At 45.4% G+C, this 16,622-nt stretch overlaps 1 protein-coding gene across 6 annotated transcripts in view; it reads right to left on the bottom strand.

Annotated features, from left to right (window-relative positions):
- LOC144479907 (uncharacterized) overlaps nt 1–13,176 on the bottom strand; it is a 29,172-nt gene extending 15,996 nt beyond the window's left edge. For 2 of the 6 annotated variants that reach the window (XM_078198949.1, XM_078198951.1), the window contains exon 1: nt 1,333–1,481. The gene's annotated coding sequence lies outside the window, so the exon portion shown is untranslated. Of the gene's footprint in view, nt 1–1,332; nt 1,482–1,918; nt 2,031–13,090 lie in introns of those variants that run through there. The other 4 variants (XM_078198948.1, XM_078198952.1, XM_078198950.1 and 1 more) reach the window with 4 other exon arrangements.
- Between the last annotated feature and the right edge of the window lie 3,446 nt (nt 13,177–16,622).

Raw genomic sequence — 16,622 nt, 5'->3', positions numbered from 1 at the left:
CATGCATTTCAGAAAAAGGCTAAACATTCCATACGATGCCAAACTGAACTCTGAATTCCTTTCTCTAAAACATAAAAAGTTAGAGACTCAATTTGACCAACCATTCCAATGCTGTGGCCACAAGAGCAATTGGAAGTTCTGCAGTGAGTAACTCATCTCCGCAATCCCCGAAGATTGTTTGGTACTCGCAAGGCACGACTGAGGAGTGTGATGGGATACCTGCCTGGGTGAATGCAGCTTCATCAATTCTCAAGAAGCTCCTCACCATCCAAGACAAAGCAAGCCAATTGATCAAGACCACTTGCACCACCCTCAACGTCACCTCCAGCAGCAGTTTTAAGGCTTTAGTTGGCTCACAGGCAAGCCGGCCACCCACCCCCACCATCAACGGGGACGAAGTAGAAATGGTCGAGAGCTTCAAGCTTTTAGGTGTCTCGATCACCAACAACCTGTCCTGGTCCCTCCATGCCGACACTATTGTTAAGAAAGCCCCACCAACGCCTCTACTCTCTCAGAAGACCAAGGAAATTTGCATGTCTGCTACAACTTTCACCAACTTTTACAGGTTCACTATAGAAAACATTCTTTCTGGTTGTATCACAGTTTGGTATGGCTCCTGCTCTATTCAAGACTGCAAGAAACTACAAAGGGTTGCGAATGAAGCCCAATCCATCACGCAAACCAGCCTCCCATCCATTGACTGTCTACACTCCCCGCTGCCTCAGAAGAGCAGCCAGCATAATCAAGGACCCCACGCACCCCGGACATACTCTCATCCAAAGATGCAAAAGTCTGAGGACAGGTACCAACCGACTCAAGAACAGCTTCTTCCCTGTTGCCATCAGACTTTTGAATGGCCCTACCTCGCACTAAGCTGATCTTTCTCCACACCCGAGCTACGACTGTAACACTACATTCTGCACTCTCTCGTTTCCTTCTCTATGAACGGTATGCTTTGTCTATATAGCGCGCAAGAAACAATACTTTTCACTGTATACTAATACATGTGACAATAATAAATCAAATCAAATCAAATTAAGAATCAGTAGTCCTTTAAGTCTTCTCAGTTATCATTAAGATGTGCGCAGGTATATAGTTACCTGACTCCTTAAGTCCATGACAACCTATTTAATGTTTAATAAAGTAAATTCAATAATCATTACATTTTAAATAAAGACAGAGGATGCTGGAAAGACTCAGCTGGTCTGGCATCATCTGTAGAGAGAGAAATGGAGTTAATGTTCCCAGTCCAATATGAGTCTTCAAACCATTAATCATTGCACATGGTTCACCACATTTTTGTATAGATAAAAGTCTAATATTCACTCTTACCTTTGAGACAACACTTAGTTTATGCTCTCAAATAAAATCACAGACCACTTCCACATTAATTTCCACAGTTTCTGATATCTTTTGTTTCCCCTATTCCCGAGTTACTCTGAGGTTGCGGAGCCCCGGACACTGCGGACAGTGTTCCCTCAGGGACGACACTTCAGACGTTCAGTGAACATCAGTGACACATTCACCAGAAGAAGCATCAGCGATTCGTCCCAACCCATCCTCAGCACAACACACCCGTGCACGCACGGCAGCTCCACTCGATCATTGGAAGATAATGAAGAGGAAGACGGGGGGGGGGGGGGGTGAATTATCACCCAAACCTCCCACCCCCACCCCCCCTTGATAGAGCGGGGACATCAAGGGCAATTGTAAATGATCCCAAACATCATTGCAGCCTTATTGAAGCTTCCTGCTCACTGTGTCACAGTTAAATACAAAAACCTTTAGTTACTGAGTTACTGAGCCATCAAAAGCGAAATCTCACACGAACAAGGCTGTTCATCTGGTTACCATGAGAGAAAAGCTGCATTTTAACTCTTTTTCTTACACTGCTGATTAACCCTGAAACACTTCTTACCTCCCCTGAGTTGGATCCTGTTGCTTTCTGATGTGACTGGTTTCCCAACCTCACTTCTCTGAGATTTATTAACCTGCTTTTATCTATTCCATCAGATAAGGGAAAGAACAGCAAACTAACGATGTGGGGTCTTGGGTTTTTTTAGTTTGTTTTTAACCAAAGGATAAAGATTTTTTGACCTTTTGGACCTGTTTATGTGCAAATGTCCCAACATTTGTCAACTGATGATGACCTGATGGCGCAGACTAAATTAAATCTAATTAAATGGAAAAGCCAATTACCACTGTTGTTAATTGTATTTGCCTGACCATGAAGTTATGTAAACAGCCCTGACCGGGGTACTATGGGGCAACACGGTGGCACCATGGTTAACACTGCTGCCTCACAGCTCCTGGGACCCGGGTTCGATTCCCGGCTTGGGTGACTGGCTGTGTGGAGTTTGCACGTTCTCCCCGTGTCTGCGTGGGTTTCCTCCGGGTGCTCTGGTTTCCTCCCACAGTCCAAAGATTTGCGGGTTAGGTTGATAGGCCATGCTCATCATAGAAATCATAGAAACCCTACAGTGCAGAAGGAGGCCATTCAGCCCATCGAGTCTGCACCGACCACAATCCCACCCAGGCCCTACCCCTACATATTTTACCCTAAGGGGCTCAATTGCCCCTTAGTGACCCGGGATGTGTAGGTTAGAGGGATTTAGCAGGGTAAGTATGGGGGGTTACGGGGAAAGGGCCTGGGTGGGATTGTTGTTTGTGCAGACTCAATGGGCCGTCCTCATGTGTGCGGAACTTGGCTATCAGTCTCTGCTCAGCAACTCTGCATTGCCATGTGTCGTGAAGGACAGCCTCAACCGGGATCTTGGGTTCATGTCACACTATCTGTAACCCACACGACTTGCCTGGACTTGCAAAATCTCACTAACTGTCCTGGCTGGAGACAATACACATCTCTTTAACCTGTGCTTAACGCTCTCTCCACTCACATTGTCTGTATCTTTAAGACTTGATTACCTATAAAGACTCGCATTCCAATCATTATCTTGTAAATTGAGTTTGTGTCTATATATGCCCTGTTTGTGAAACACAACTCTTCACTCACCTGAAGAAGGAGTAACACTCTGAAAGCTTGTGCTACCAAATAAACCTGTTGCACTTTAACCTGGTGTTGTGAGACTTCTTAAAAAGCTGTAAAGCCAGGAGGCAGCTCCAACCTAAGAGCTTATGGATATATACTAAAATAATTACTAAAAAGGCCATGTTTAATCATTAAAGTTTGTAGCTTAGCCACGTTTAATGATTAGGTGATCAAGGCACTTTAATCAAAGAATATTGCAGAATCCCTACAGTGCAGAAGGAGGCCATTTGGCCCATTGAGTCTGTACCAATTTGCCAAAGGAGCATCTTACCCAGGTCCTATCCCCGTAACCCCACATACTCTGCTAATCCCCCTAACCTACACACCTTTGGACATTATGGGGCAATTTATCATGGCCAATTCACCACCAGGGGTGGCATGGTGGCATAGTGGTTAGTACTGCTGCCTCACAGCTCCAGGGATCTGGGTTCAATTCCGGCCTTGGGTCACTGTCTATGGGGAGTCTCCACGTTCTCCCCGTGTCTGTGTGGATTTCCTCCGGGTGCTCCGGTTTCCTCCCACAGTCTGAAAGACATGCTATTTAGGTGCATTGACCCGAACAGGCGGCGGAATGTGGCGACTAGAGGAATTTCACAGTAACTTCATGGCAATGTTAATGTAAGCCTTACTTGTGACTAATAAATAAATGTTAAACTTTACCTTTGGACTGTGGGAGGAAACTGGAGCACCCGGAGGAAACCCACGCAGACACAGAGAGAACGTGCAAACTCCACACAGGCAGTAACCCAAGGCCGGAATCGAATCCGGGTCCCTGATGCTGTGTGCCACCGTGATGTCACCAATCAGCTAACTTAATATAGAACATAGAACATAGAACATTACAGCGCAGTACAGGCCCTTCGGCCCTCGATGTTGCGCCGACCAGTGAAACCAATCTAAAGCCCATCTAATCTACACTATTCCAATATCATCCATATGTTTATCCAATAACCTTTTGAATGCTCTTAATGTTGACGAGTCTACTACTGCTACAGGCAGAGCATTCCACGCCCTTACTACTCTCTGAGTAAAGAACCTACCTCTAACATCTGTCCTATATCTCTCACCCCTCAATTTAAAGCTATGTCCCCTAGTGTTAGCCATCACCATCCGAGGAAAAAGGCTCTCAATGTCCACCCTATCTAATCCTCAAATATAATATTCTGTGTAATTATGGTCAAAGTCCAATTGACTATAGAAATGCAACTGCTGAGACTTTCTTATATGACAGGTGGGAATTTTTAAAAATTCATTTGTGGAAATGCGTCGCTGGCTGGCCAGCACTTATTGCCCATCCCTAGTTGCCCTTGGAGGGCAGTTGAGAGTCAACCGCATTGAGGTGGCTCTGGAGTCACAAGTAGGCCAGACCAGGTAAGCATGGCAGATTACTTTTCCTAAAGGACATTAGTGAACCAGATGGGTTTTTCCGACAATCAACAATGATTTCATGGTCATCAGTAGATTCTTAATTCCAGATATTTTTTTATTGAATTCAAGTTCCACCATTTGTCATGGTGGGATTCGAACTCGGGTCCCCAGAACATTAGTTGAGTTTCTGGATTAATAGTCGAGCAATAATACCACTTGGCCATCACCCACCCTTAATACATTGCACAACCCGGATTGGTACCAAGCTATACTTTTGTTTTAATGTGCAATGCTTTAAAAGAAGCAGATACTTTTCTTCAAGATGTTGAACAAATGTATGTACCCTTTTGTTCTATAAGTTTAAGAGCTGAACTCTGCAGTCAGGTTTTGTAGCTATGTAGTTCTTTTGACTTTTATTACTTATGAACATGTATCATGTTTTATTTTATAAGTGTATCGTGCTGCCTCCGTTTTAACACACTGATTCTCCTGCGCACGATGACTTTGTAATCTCTGAATCAGGTTGAGACTTTGTACCAGATTATGGCCAGAATTCTCCGGCCGTTCACGCCAGCGGGATTCTCCGGTCCCGCCATCAGCGTACCGCCCGAGTCCCCGTTTTGTGGGGGTGTAGGGTGATATCAATGGGAAAAGTCCCACTGACAGCGGCGGGATTCCCTGGTCCCATCCTGTGCACAGCAAAGGTCCCAAAAAATGAGAAACATGTCCGCAGTCGCTGGGCGGAATTTTCCGGCCATTCATGCTGGCGGGATTCTCCGGTCCCGCTGCAGTGAACGAAAGATTTGGCTGAGCACCAAATTCTCCATCTTCGCTTGTAGCGGTAGCAGGGCATGAACGACCAGAAAATTCCAGCCGCTCTGTTTCAGATAATCATAGTTGAGGGAGGAATGTTGGCCAAGGCTCTGGGAAAACTTGCAGTGTTCTTTGGCTAGTGCCCTGGGGATCTTGCAGAAGAACCAAGTTGCGAGCTTCAAGTCTCAGCCAAAGCACAAGGTAGCATTCCTTCCCTCACAGCTGTGTCAAAATTAACCTCTTGGCAATTTATTTTAACAAGAACCTTATATAAAGGAGAACTTCGAACACGCATTAAAGAGATTTGCTTTAGTTCTGGACAGCCTCACAAAAGAAAACACGAATTTGATAAAAGAAATCCATCCCAATGTCCACGTTATTATGTTTGTTTATATTTAGAGATGTTAATAAAATATCGCTGCATTAGCTTGCTCTACAGTATGTATTCTGGCAATAGATCAACTGGCCAGTCGCCTCCAGTCTAACTGGGTTACATGTTAGCTGCCCTTAGTTCCCATGATCTTACCAAGATTATTTTGAGCTGGCTTTACCAGTGCTTCCTGAGGAGGAGCCTTTGTTCAACTTCTGTTCCTCCTGCAGAGAGGTGCTTCCGTTTACCTCATCCCATTCAACAATGCAACTGAAATCATAAACTCAAAGGATAACTGAAAGGAAATGTGTTCCATTCTCCAATACTAATGTCCTTCACCAGATTAAAGATTAACCAGATTAACCAGTGTTAGAGAATGGAGGGGAGGCGATGGCCTAGAGGTATGGCTGGATTATTAATCCAGAAACTCAGCTAATATTCTGGGGACACGGGTTCGAATCCTGCTTTGGCAGGTGGTGGAATTTGAACTCAATAAAAAATATCTGGAATTAAAAATCGACTGATTACCATGAAACCATTGCTGATTGGTGGAAAAACCTATCTGGTTCACTAATGCCCTTTAGGGAAGGAAATCTGTCGAACTTACCTGGTTTGGCCTACATGTGACGACTCCAGACCCACAGCAATGTGGTTGACTCTGAACTGCCCTCTGAAATGGTCTAGCGAGCCACTCAGTACAAGGGCAACAAATGTTGGCCCAGCCAGCGACGCCCATGTCCCACAATTGAATTAAAAAAACACACACTGGGGTAGATGGTGCATGGAGCTTTACTTTGCATCTAGGTCCTTTCATCCCATGCTGAGCTAGGTTTGCTGAACGCAGATGCACAGTGCAAAATGTGGAGAAATGTTTGATTCACGCAATAGCGTCCCTCTTTTTTAGTTGGCACAGTGGTTAGCACTGCTGCCTCACAGCGGCAGGGACCCAGGTTCAATTCCAGCCTCAGGTTTGCACGTTCTCCCCATGCCTGCATGGGTTTCCTCCAGGCACTCGGGTTTTCAAAGATGATTTGATTTGATTTCATTTATTATTGTCACATGTATTAGTATACTGTGAAAAGTATTGTTTCTTGCGTGCTATACAAAGCATACCGTACATAAGGAAGAAAAGGAGAGAGTGCAGAATGTACTGTTACAGTCATAGCTAGGGTGTAGAGAAAGATCAACTTAATGCAAGGTAGGTCCATTCAAAAGTCTGATGGCAGCAGGGAAGAAGCTGTTTTTGAGTTGTTTGGTACGTGACCTCAGACTTTTGTATCTTTTTCCCAATGGAAGAAGGTGGAAGAGAGCCGGCTGCTTTTCCCAAGCAGCGGAAAGTGTATGGGAGGCTGGTTTGAGTGATGGGCCTCATTCACGACCCTTTGTAGTATCTTGTGGTATTGGACAGAACAGGATCCATACCAAGCTGCAATACAACCAGAAAGGATGCTTTCTCTGGTGCTGTCTTTAGAGGTTGGTGAGAGTTGTAGCGGACATGCCAAATTTCTTTCATCTCCTGAGAAAGTAGAGGCGTTGATGGGCTCTCTTAACTATAGCATCGGCAAGGAGGGACCAGGACAGGTTGTTGGTGATCTGGACACCTAAAAACTTGAAGCTCTCAACCATTTCTACTCTACTTATGTGGGTTAGGTGGATTGGCCATGCAGAATTGCCCCTTAGCGTCAGGAGACTAGCAGGGTAAATACATGGGGTTATGGGGATAGGGCTTGGGCGGGATTGTTGTCGGTGTGGGCTTAATGGGCCGAATGGCCTCCTTCTGCACTGTAGGGATTCTATGATTCTATGTATGGAAGGATTGAGCTTGGATTCTGCCACTCATTGGTGTCGAGCGTAGGTTTTATTTGATGCTCCATTGCAGACATCCTTATCTCTGGTGCTATAAACTCCCTGCACTATACTGACAATGGAATGGACAAACTGGAAGTCAGCCTATTGCTGTGATATTCACTTTTCTATATTATTGTTGTGTTCTCACTGCTAGTTGTGATGTGAGTTAGTTTGAAGAATTTATATGAAATACCTTTGACCACATTGAGCAATAAAGCAACTGCAAATATCATCATGATGGCATCCAGTCCTCAAAACTCTAAGTGATCGAGTGCTCAAAATGAATATAACTTGTTGAGTGGAGTGAGCATGGCCAACCATACAATTCATCGCTAACCTTACAAAGCAAGCATTGAAATAAATTACTAATAAACTCTATTGTTTGCTCTGTTACCCTGCTAATCTCCCCAATACTAAGGGGCAAATTAGCATGGCCAATCAACCTAACCTGCACACCTTTGGACTCTGGGAGGAAACTGGGGCACCCGGAGGACACGGGGAGAATGTGCAACCTCCATGTCGACAGTCACCTGAGGCCGGAATTGAACCGGGTCCCTGGCGCTGTGAGGCAGTAGTGCTAATCACTGTGCCACTATACTGCCTAGTTAAGTGACTACAGTATCTCACTGGAGGCTGGTAAGAGATAAGGGGACTGATTTTCCGGCCATTCACACCAGTGGGATTCTCCGGTTCTGACTGCACACCCCCGCCTGCGGTTTTCCAACTCTGGATGAAAAAAAATCTGATTCACTTTTCTTCTTAATCACAATTTTTAATTATCTTTAGTCCCATCCTTTGTTTAATCTATTAACCAAACTGTTCACCTGTTCTAGTCAGTAACAAATCTTCAATCTATTTGTTTTCATTTGTTCATTCACAGGATGTGGGCATCGCTGGCTAGGCCAGCATTTATTGCCCTTCAGAAGATGGTGAGCTGCCTTCTTGAATTGTCCCTGAGATGTAGGTACACCCACAGTGCTGTTAGGAAGGAAGTTCCAGGATTTTGACCCATTGACAGTGAAGGAACGGCGATGCATTTCCAAGTCAGGATGGTGTGTGGCTTGGAGAGGAACTTCCAGATGGTGGTGTTTCCATGCATCTACTGCCCTTGTCCTTTTAGATGGTTGAGGACATAGATTTGGAAGGTGTTGTCGAAGCAGCTTTGATGAATTATAGCAGTGCATCTTAATGTAGATGGTACACACAAGTGGAAGGTACACAAAGTGGAAGAAACCCTCAACTCACTTAAAAAGTGTCTGAATTTACAACTAAAGTGCTGTAACCTCCTTTTGCACTATAAGGATTCAATGATTCTATGAAATGCTGTCTTTGTCTCGAACCTTAACAAGTCTCGCATCGATGGTGGGGGGAGTGGATGTTTGTAGTTGTGGTGCCAATCAAGCGGGGCTGCTTTGTCCTGGATGGTGTCAATCTTTTTGAGTGTTGTTGGAGCTGCACCCATCCAAGCAAGTGGAGCGTTTTCCATCACACTCCTGATTTGTGCCTTGTGTGTTGGTGGACAGGCTTTGGGGAGTCAGAAAGTGAGTTACTCACCTCATAATTCCCAGCCTCTGACCTGCTCTTGTAGGCACAGTATTTATATTGCTGCCTGCTCCAATCCAGTTTCTGGTCAGTTGTAACCTCTAGGATATTGGCATTTACTATTTGACAACTGATGAATGAATGTAGACCACTTGGATAGTCCGGTGGCACAGGGGATAATCCTCCCCTTGCCCGGAGTTTGGAAGATGAGCAAGATAAAAGAAAACTTAGCAACCTTCTTTCGATTCTCTCATGGGAGATTGCTGGTGTGAGAAATGGAAATATTCACATTGATGTAGCAGAGAGTGTTTTTGAACTGAAAGCATATTACTGGGGAAGAGTAAAGGGATATTTTCTGCACTTGGCTGTCCTGATCTGAGCTGGATGCTTAAGTCTGACACTTGTCAAGAAAAACTTTGGGAAAAGTATTCATTCGCTAGAGATACCCACCATCGCCTCGTGAGGTGAATTGCTGCTGAAGAATATAGAATCATACAATGTTTACTGCACAGAAAGAGGCCATTTGGCCCACCATGTCTGTGCTGGCATATAAACAAGCCACCCAGCCTAATCGCACTTTCCAGCATTTGATCCATAGCCCTGGAGGTTACGGCACTTTAGTTGTAAATTCAGACACTTTTTAAGTGAGTTGAGGCTTTCTTCCACTTTCTACCCTTTCATTCGTGGGTTCCGGACCCCTAAAGCCCTCTGGGTGCAAACATTTTTCTCCATCTCCTTTCTAACCCGTCTACCAATCATTTTAAAGCTTTGCCCCCCGCCCCCCCCCCCCCCCCCCCCCCCCCCCCGACCTGTCTGCTAAAGTAAATAGGGTAAGAAGTTTAACAACACCAGGTCAAAGTCCAACACGTTTCTTCAGGTGAGTCACCTGAAGAAGGGGCTTAGGGCTCCGAAAGCTTGTGTAGCTTTTGCTACCAAACAAACCTGTTGGACTTTAACCTGGTGTTGTTAAACTTCTTACTGTGTTTACCCCAGTCCAACGCCGGCATCTCCACATCAAAGTAAATAGGCCCATCCCATGCACTGTATCCAGGCCCCCCACAATTTTGTACACCTCAATCAAATCTCCCCTCAACCCCTTCTCTTCCAAGGAGACAATGGCCTAATGGTATTATCGCTAGATTATTAATCCAGAAACTCAGCCAATGTTCTGGGGACCCGGGTTCGAATCCTGCCATGGCAGATGATGGAATTTGAATTCAATAAAAAAAGTATCCAGAATTAAGAATTCTATTGATGACCAGGAAACCATTGTCAATTGTTGGAAAAACCCATCTGGTTCATGAATGTCCTTTCAGGAATGAAATCTGTCGTCCTTACCCGGTCTGGCCTACATGTGACTCCAGAGCCACAGCAATGTGGTTGACTCTCAACTACCCTCCAAGGGCAACTAGGGATGGGCAATAAATGCTGGCCAGCCAGCGACACCCATATCCCATAAATAAGGAAAACAACCCCAGTCTATCCAATCTTTCCTTATAGCTACAATTTTTCGTCTTGGCAACATTCTCGTAAATCTCCTCTGCACCTTCTCCAGTTCATGACAATGTTTATTTGGAGGATGACAACAATCTATCTGCTCTCGAGTTTTTACACAGTCTAACCCCATTGGGCAATCCACCGTACAAACTTAGACTCGAGGTAGGGCCAGTTATCATGTTGCCTCAAAACAACGTCCCAAACAAAAACTTTGCCATGGAATAAGATTGGAAATTAGGAAGCTGCTTCCTCGATGACACACCCTGAAATTCTAACAAGCAGATTTCAAAGAAATAAAGGGGGTAATTTACTGGCCCCATGCACGGAACGCGCTGGGACTGCGCAGGATCAGAAATCAAGTGGGAGAGACGAGCGTCCTTTGAAATTTTCCAAGGCCCTCCCACCCGCCCCAGGACATAATCTGGTTCCTGCCCTTGGTATATTTAAGTGTTCCAAGCCAGAGTCAAGCCAGATTCTCCCTGTTCCCAGGATTCTCCGAGTCTCAGGCGCAGCAGAAAGTCGGAGAGAATTACTACTGGTTTCCAAACACGGAAACTAGTCGTGATGGCCATGCTGGGGGCGCTCGGGGGCCATTGAAGTCAGGGACATGACTGGGCATTGCCGTGTAGAAGGACACAGTGTTAATTCACTAAATCACATGGGCCTATTGCAGAACGCTTTCACTACCTGGTACTGGAGCAGAGACATGGGCAGTGCCAAGGGGGTGAGGCAGGAAGGAACGGGCATGGAAGGGGACCCATTAGGGGGGCTTTGATGCCCCGGTGCTGGCTGTCAAGCTCGAGTAAGGAGTCTAACAACACCAGGTTAAAGTCCAACAGGTTTATTTGGTAGCAAACGCCACTAGCTTTCGGAGCGCTGCTCCTTCGTCAGATGGAGTGGAAATCTCCACTCCATCTGACGAAGGAGCAGCGCTCCGAAAGCTAGTGGCGTTTGCTACCAAATAAACCTGTTGGACTTTAACCTGGTGTTGTTAGACTCCTTACTGTGTTTACCCCAGTCCAACGCCGGCATTTCCACATCAGTCATGCTCGAGGCGGGGGGAGGATCTCGTGCCATCAATGACAGGGGACAAGGTTCCAGTTATCCGTGGGGAGAGAGGAGACCCAATTTCTGTGAAGCCAGGCTTGTCGGTGAGGTTACACCCCGTGCCTCTGAACTGGTGTAAAACTCACCCCTTCCCAAAAACTGATAGAGTGCAGGAAGATCGCAGTCAGATTCACGCTGGACGTATCGATATGAATCACAGCGGTTTTCTCTTTTTTTTGCAAAAGTTCTGCCCAGGGTATTACCTCCTCAAATAATACCAGTCCAGAAGATACAAACCTACTTTTTCAACTCAGGAGAAACCAGTTCTCAATTGTAATCTCATCTTCTATAACTGGAAAGGTCAGACGCCTGGGAAAAATATATTTTTATTTCCAGGTCTATCTTTAAACAAGGGCAATTTCAGGTAGCCTTTTCTGGAGTCAGGGAGTTTTGATTCTTTTGAAGTCTTTGGTGAAAAAAATAGCTGGAATTCCTGTATTTAAAGAAGTACTGCTGCAAGAAAGATACTAATTTGATTGCAAATATTTTGTTGTTCTCCATTAATTACTAATGCTAAATACAGAGGAATACAAATGATATTTAAAGATTGCTTTCTTTCAAGACTAACTCTCGTGGATTTACATTTACAATGGGCGGAACGGTGGCACAGTGGTTAGCATTGCTGCCTCACAGCGCCAGGGACCCCAGTTCAATTCCGGCCTCGGGTCACTGTCTGTGTGGAGTTTGCACGTTCTCCCTGTGTCTGTGTGGGTTTCCTCCGGGTGCTCCGGTTTCCTCCCACACTCCAAACATGTGTGCGTTAGGTGGATTGGCCGTGCTAAATTGCCCCTTAGTGTCAGGGAGATTTGCAAGATAAATACATATGGGGATAGGGTCTGGGTGGGATTGTTGTCAGTGCAGGCTCGATGGGCCGAATGGCCTCCTTCTGCACTGTATGGATTCTATGATACTTCTACTTGGCGGCAGTAAATTCTAACAAAAACGTATGCAAGCAGATTTAAAATATTGTTCCAGTACTCGATCGAGAAAACATTCTGCGTTAGGCCTATGTGAGTTAGTGGATTAGGTCTTCTACATTTGAGCTTAAATTCAACCCAACACAGTCCAGGTATTGGACCAGGGAATTTTGCAGTCCATGTGACTCACTAACATGTTGAAACTTTAGCCACAGAGTCATTTGGGAACCTGAGCACAAATGGAGATCAAAAGATAAATTTAAAGTTTATTTATTAGTGTCACAAGTAAGGCTTACATTAACACTGCAATGAAGTTACTGTGAAAATCCCCTAGTCGCCACACTCTGGCTCCTGTTTGGGTACACTGGGGGAGAATTTAGCATGGCCAATGCACCTAACCAGCACGTCTTTCGGACTGTGGGAGGAAATCGGAGCACCCGGAGGAAACCCATGTAGACATGAGTCGAAAAAAAGAGTTTTTCATTCAACCATCACTAAAGAACATATTTTTTATAATTTTTACTGGTTTTCATGCACTCTGGTTTAAACGCTCAGCAAAACATGAGGAGCATCTCATACCTGGTTCAAATTTGTCTTCCCACTCACTGCGTACCTGCTTTCTAATCCTCACATCATGGTTTATTAACTTGGTGGAATCATTGAATCACAGAGCAAGATTTCTGACCTCTCTGTGTTTGCGTCTAGAAAACATTAACAGAATGGTAACCAGTTGATGTCTCTCTAATCTAATTAAACAGCAAACTAGTTGCACGTTGTTCAGTTCTATCTGTTGCTGGCTGCTAAGTTGCTACAAATATCCCGGTCCTTGTGAGAGGGAGAGAATTAAATCCATAACTGGAGAGAATTCTATTGCTGAAAACTCCTGTTCTCAATAGTCAAGGTAAAACAGTGATGCCCATAAACAGTGGAGTCGTTTGGAATAATGTCATATCACCACTGGACTCATCATAGAAACATAGAATGTACAGCACCCGCACGGTGGCACAGTGGTTATAACACTGCTGCCTCACAGCGCTAGGGACCCAGGTTCGCTTCCCAGCTTGGGTCACTGTTTGTGTGAAGTCTGCACACCCTCCCCGTGTCTGCATGAGTTTCCTCCGGGTGCTCCAGTTTCCTCCCACGGTCCGAAAGACCTGCTGGATAGGTGCATTGGCCGTGCTAAATTCTCCCTCAGTGTACCCGAACAGGCGCCAGAGTGTGGCAACTAGGGGATTTTCACAGAAACTGGTGTAAATGTAAGTCTACTTGTGACACTAATGAATAAACTTTTAAAAAATCATTCAGAGACCATTCAGCCCATTGATCCTGTACCATTCCCTTTTGAAGAGTAGTGCAGTTGGTCTCCATCCCTTGTTCTTCCCCCATATCCATTCTGCCTCCTTCAAGTATTCTATTTCTTTGGAACAGATATGGACCAGAATCTTTACCGCCGCGCCCACCAGGGGAATCAGAATGGGCGAGGGGCAGACAATTGGAACTCTGTTGACCTCAAGCGGGTTTTAAGGTTTCGGGACGAGCAAGGCCATAATATCCCACCCATTATGAGTGTTATGGGCCATTTTAACTTATTCCACCTGGCAGGAACCTGTTTTGAGTTGGTTCCCAGTGTTATTCCTCACCCAGTTTTACTTTTCCCTGGCTTTTATGGAGAGGGAAGTGGGATGATTTTTAAAAGCAGCATTGGAAAGCTATTTCCTGTGAAGGTTTAGGTTAAAATTACCTCCAAGCGCAATCAATCTACTCAAAGAGTACATGCAAAGCCAGCCCAAAACAGCATCACCAGGCCGATTTAAGACAATGTTGATATGATTTACAATTCTGGCTAAATGATTAATGGCTGAAACGTGCGGTGACATGAGTAAATCTCAATTTACACCTCGACCATCGTTGTCCCATTCAGTAGTAACAATAAACTGTGTGCTATTAATGTCTAAAACAGAGGCTGGAATTGTCCAAACTCAACCATGGCTGGGATTCTCCAGTCCCGCTGCAGTGAATAGAGTTTTTGCTGAGCGCCAAATCCTCCATTCTCGCTGGCAGCAGTGGTGGGGAAAAGGAGATCGGAGAATCCCAGCCAGGCACAAATAAAATGATTAATGAAATTATTTCTGACATTGTGGAACACATTTTAGAATGCGCCCCTTGTTTAAGACTGTACTATCCCTGGTCTGTGTGGAATTCTACCACCTCATCACTTCAGCTTTGTTCCAGAATAAAATCTTTGATCTCGCCCAGGTCGCATGTTCCCCTACGATGGCCCCACCTTCACATCTTTGAGTCTCAGCTGTCAGGGTTGAGTGTATCCAGTTCAAGTTGGGCTGAAGGGCCTGTTTCGATGCTGTTAACCTCTATGACTCTATGACACTGGTTTAGCCATCCATCATCAGATCAACTGGACCATATTAGGCAGAAGTTCATAGAATCATAGAATCCCACAGTGCAGAAGAGGCCATTTGGCCCATCGAGCCTGCACTGAATCTCCAAAAGAGCATCTCACCCAAGTCCTTTCCCCCACCCTATCCCCGTAACCCCACACATTTACCTTGGCTAATCCCATCTAATCTACACGTCTCGGGACACTAAGGGGCGATTTAGCATAGCCAGTCCACCTAACCCACACATCTTTAAACTGTTGGGGGAAACCGGAGCACCCAGAGGAAACCCAAGCAGACATGGGGAGAACATGCAAACTCCACACAGACAGTGACCCGAGGCTGGAATCGAACCCGGGTCCCTGGTGCTGTGAAGCAGCAGTGCTAACCACTGTGCCACCCGAATGGTGTCTCATCCTCCTTGGCTAATACTGCCCTCTACTCCAGGATCATTCTAGGGAGCAAAGATAATCCTTGGCTTCTTTCCTCCACTTTCCCTTGACTCTTTTTCAATCTCTGCCCTACCTTTTCACCCCAACAATGGACTTGTTTGCAACTGAAGTTGACACCATTAGACCAGCTCTCTGCTCTTTCTCTTTTGAAATCCCAGCCCACGTCTCCCGTCAGCTTCTCCCCCACCTCCCCCCACAGCCTGTACAACATACAAACCTTTAAAACCTACATCTAACATTAACTGACTGGCACCAGACAATAAATAGGAATGGGAGTGGGCCAATCAACCCTTCGAGCCTGCTCCACCATTTCATTAGGTCATGGCTGATCTAACGCTCACTAAGTCTACTTTCTTGCCTTTTCTCTGTAACCCTTAATCCCTCGACTGATTAAAAATCTATCGATCCCAGCTTCCTGGGGTAAACAATTCCAAAGATCCACCACTCTTTGAGAGAAGAAATTCTTCCTCAACTCCATCATAAATGAGCACTCCCTTATTCTGCGACCATGCCCTCTGGTCCCACACTCTCCCATGAGTGGAGACATCCTCCCAAAATTTACCCTTCGTGTTGATGTCCTTCTACTTTCCATGCAGGGGTGCGTGAAGGAAATGGAATGGCCACGCAGTCCAAACAAGATAGTTTTGTAATCTTCCATCACAGTGGCACAGTGGTTAGCACTGCTGCCTCACAGCGCCAGGGATACCGGTTCAATTCTGGCCTCGGGTCACTGTTTGTGTGGAGTTTGCACGTTCTCCCCATGTCTGCATGGGTTTCCTCCGGGTGCTCCAGTTTCCTCCCACAATCCAAAAATGTGTGGATTAGATTGATTGGCCATGCTAAATTGACCCTAGTGTCTGGGGGATTAGGAGGGTAAATATGTGGGGTTACGGGAATAGGACCTGGGTGAGATTGTGGTCGGTGCAGACGCGATGGGCCGAATGGCCTCCTTCTGCACTGTAGGAATTCTATGATTCTATGGATTCAATGATTTTCAAAGTCTGAACAGCTTTGGTCCCCTTGTCTAAGCAAAGATATATTGGCATTGGAGGCAGTCCAGAGAAGATTCACAAGGCTGTGCCTAAACTCATTGGGGTTAAGAAGATTGAGAGGCGACCTTACTGAGACATACTTAGGAATCTTGACAGGGCAGTTAGTGAGAGGCTGTTTCTACCCGAGGGAGAATCTAGGATCAGAGTCAAAGAGGCAGGTTCAGTCAAGGCATTGAAGGGGGAATTAAACTATTATCTGAAAGAGTTGAATGTA

The sequence above is a fragment of the Mustelus asterias genome, chromosome 27 (assembly GCF_964213995.1).
Source record: "Mustelus asterias chromosome 27, sMusAst1.hap1.1, whole genome shotgun sequence".
Taxonomy (NCBI): Eukaryota; Metazoa; Chordata; class Chondrichthyes; order Carcharhiniformes; family Triakidae; genus Mustelus; species Mustelus asterias.
Note: the sequence above shows the minus strand (reverse complement) of the source record. Positions and strands in the feature narration are given on the sequence as shown.